This window comes from Mus caroli, unplaced genomic scaffold, assembly GCF_978045245.1.
Source record: "Mus caroli unplaced genomic scaffold, Mus_caroli_1 scaffold_1, whole genome shotgun sequence".
Lineage (NCBI taxonomy): Eukaryota > Metazoa > Chordata > Mammalia > Rodentia > Muridae > Mus > Mus caroli.
In genome coordinates this window covers 142543321-142546573 of record NW_028227256.1, presented here as the reverse complement: position 1 = coordinate 142546573, position 3253 = coordinate 142543321, and the positions used below count along the sequence as shown (strand labels likewise).

Genomic DNA, 3253 nt, shown 5'->3' with positions numbered 1-3253 from the left:
CCCAGATGTTTAAAAGGGGGCTGCTTTTATGCCAAAAAATGGAAGGCAAACTGCTCCTGTGATCTGTTAATTTCATCCTCCTGTGAGTTGTAAGGGGGATATGACACTTACAACTGGACCAATCATCTTACAAACATGAGACAATAGACATAATGACCTTGGCTTCACACAAACACACACATGTAACCACGTACACTTGCACACACACACACACTCAAAACACACACACACACACACACACACACACACACACACACATGGTTGCAGAACTGAAAGGAAGCTGCTGCCTTTAAAAGCAACTAAACTAAACTTTGTTTATAAACTTCCTCTGTAACATGTAAGAATTCGTTTTTTGTATTCACCCTTACTTATAGAGTGTCCTATATACATGTATGAAGAGTGAATTAATAGGTTCATATTCTTGGCTTTTTCAAATCCCACCTAATATTAAACAAACAAACAACAAAATAACCCTAGAAGCATTACCAGTGTGTCTATTACGTCATATGTGCACCAGTAGGTTGCAGAGAGGAGGATAGCTAGTCTAATCTCAGTGTTCTGACCAGTGAATACCTAAATGAGTAGTAGCCTAACTTTCCCTGAAAATGAGAGCTTGAGAAGACCACCAGTATGTCTTCAGGGGGCTTGGACAGTGAGATTGCCTAGGAGTACCACCAGTTCTATGGCTAAGAGGCCACACTAATTTTCTGCCAGGGACTAGAACTACCCCACCTGGCACTGAAGGACATGGGTAGAAGTGATCTGAGACATATGGCACTTGTCTGGAACTATTTGCACAAGTCAATGGAGTCTGAGATGACCACTTTTGGGGTAGCAAACAATGCCCAAGATGAGCCCTGCTCTGCACCATTAGTGCACAAATGGGGCAGAGTACTCTTGAGACCATTTCTGAGATGACTCCAGACAGTCAGAGACTCCAGGCCCCTCCAAGAGGAGCAAGTAAATGGTGGAGAAATGTAAGAAAAAGAAGCAAAAGAATGTAGGCACAAGGAAAATAGGCAGAAATGATGATTCAAGGGTAATGAGGAACAAGCTGATGTCACCCAGGACCATGCTGAGGTACTGGTTGGTGCTGCCACCTGGGGCCATGGCTGGGTCTGTGATTCTGAAGCAGCAGGTGTCTGCTACCAACAAAGACCATCCCTGTTCTGGGCTGCAACCCAGGAATATGTTGATGCTGGAGTGCTGTGCAGAACTGACTCCACCCTTCACCAAGGTGTCATCTGAGAGCTGTTTCTGCAGGCATGAGAGCTGCAGAGGTGACCTGCCCCTGGCCAGGTGGCCTGGGTCCTGCCTCATGTCTGTTGGGAAGTGGTGAGGACAAGTGGGGAGTGACCAGCTTGGAAACTTTTCATGCCCAGATTCAGGACTTTGGATAGGCCCACTCCAAAATCTATCCTGTAGATGAACTGCTGATGTGCAAAAGGGCCAGATCCTACAGATAGAAAGCTACAGGATCTCTGTGACACAGGAGAACAACAGGATATCCAACAGGAGTCCCAGTGAGGTTCCAGTATCTATAGCCAGAAAGGTGTAATAAACAAGTCATTAGAGTGAACTTCTGCAAGCGTAGATGTGTGAACAATACAGTGTTCTATGAAATTCACAAAGAACCAATAAAAGGCTAAAAATAAGACAAAGAAAAAAATCAACAAAAACAACAACAACAACAAAAAAAACCCCTCTTTTTCCTTCCTAGATCCAGTTCTCTGTTTCCCTTCAGAAAACATCAGGCATTCTAGGGTTATCACGTGAACACAACATAACAATAAGACTAGGCACAAACATTCATATCAAGGCTGGGCAAAGCAACCCAGTTGGAGGAAAATGGCCTTAAGCACAGGAAGAAGTGACAGTGACACCCCCTGCTCCTCTTGTAAGGAGTCTCATAAGACCACCAAGTTACAGAAACATAGGTTTACACAAAGGACATAGCTCAGACCCATACTGGGAACATGTTTGTTGCTTCAGTCTCTGTGAGTTCCTATGAACCTTGTTACACATTGGATAAATCTTTCGACTTCTTGGTTTTCTTAATTCTTAGATTTCAGGTAGAAAACTACACAGTAGAGAGATGTTGCAAATATGGATTTCCCTCAACTCACACCAGTATTAACTGAACCCTCCTCCTACTCAGCACCGGATTCATGGATTCTAAAATTGGAAGAATTAGAAATAAAACTCACTGCACTGTTCTAGGTACTCAGCTCCCTGAGCTTTCCATTCTCTGCCAACCCCTATAACCACTGCTTTGCTACTTTCTACACTGCAGTCATAAATAAACAAAAGCTCAGACGAAGTAATATTAAGCAACTCTTCCTTAATAGCCACTAAGTGCTTATAGATAGAGAAGATAGACTGGATCTATTGGGCTTAATTTTATCACTGGAAATTCTGTATCTTTGGTTGGCCACAAGTTAGTTTTAAACTAATTCATAGTTGCATGGTAAACATAGTCTATGAAAAAGTACAGGATAGGGGATGGAGAAATGGTTCAAAGGTTAAGAGCACTTGCTGCTTCAGTAGAGAAACTGGGTTTGGTGCCTAGCAACCACCAAGTGCTCACAGTGGATTGTCTAGTGCTTCACTAGTTCAGCAGAAAAATCTTGAAGCCCTCTTCTGACCTTTCTGAAATCAAACATGATAAAAATGCATATGTGCAAGTGAACAGCAATACACATAAAATGAACAAATAAGTCTTTAAAAATAAAAGATCATTTAAAATAAACATTTAACATAGATATATAAGGCAAAAATTGAACATTTTTTTAAAACTTTACTATTATTCATGTTCTAGTTTTGTCCAAAAATTTTTATGCCATTTACATTGCTACTTCTAAACTTCTCACATGTGATAAATCACAAGGTTCCATAAACAAATGAGTTTGTTACTTAATATGATTCTATCATGGTTAAAATGTTAATCAAGTGGGCCATAATATTTTCTAAATGAAATAAAATATGACTTATATGAAGAAATGATTTTAATATTAGCTGAATTTGCTAGTTTCTCTGCTGTATAGAAAAGTAATATTAAACATATATATATTTTTACCTTGAACTACATACAAAAATATATTGACCAAATTTGTTGATAAAATTTTCTAGAGCACTATGAAATATGTGCATTTTCTTTTCAGTTTAAATATGAATTATCTTATTTTAGGTCGATTTTCACTTATTAACTATTCTCTTGGACTTTGTTTTTCCTTTTTTGATCTTCTTTTGGACT

General features: G+C 39.5%; 1 non-coding gene across 1 annotated transcript; it reads left to right on the top strand.

Annotated features, from left to right (window-relative positions):
• The first annotated feature begins 470 nt into the window (after nt 1-470).
• LOC115032506 (small nucleolar RNA SNORA17) lies at nt 471-597 on the top strand. Its single transcript, XR_003838168.1, has one exon. It is a non-coding gene; the product is annotated as a small nucleolar RNA SNORA17 (small nucleolar RNA).
• The last annotated feature ends 2656 nt before the right edge of the window (nt 598-3253 follow it).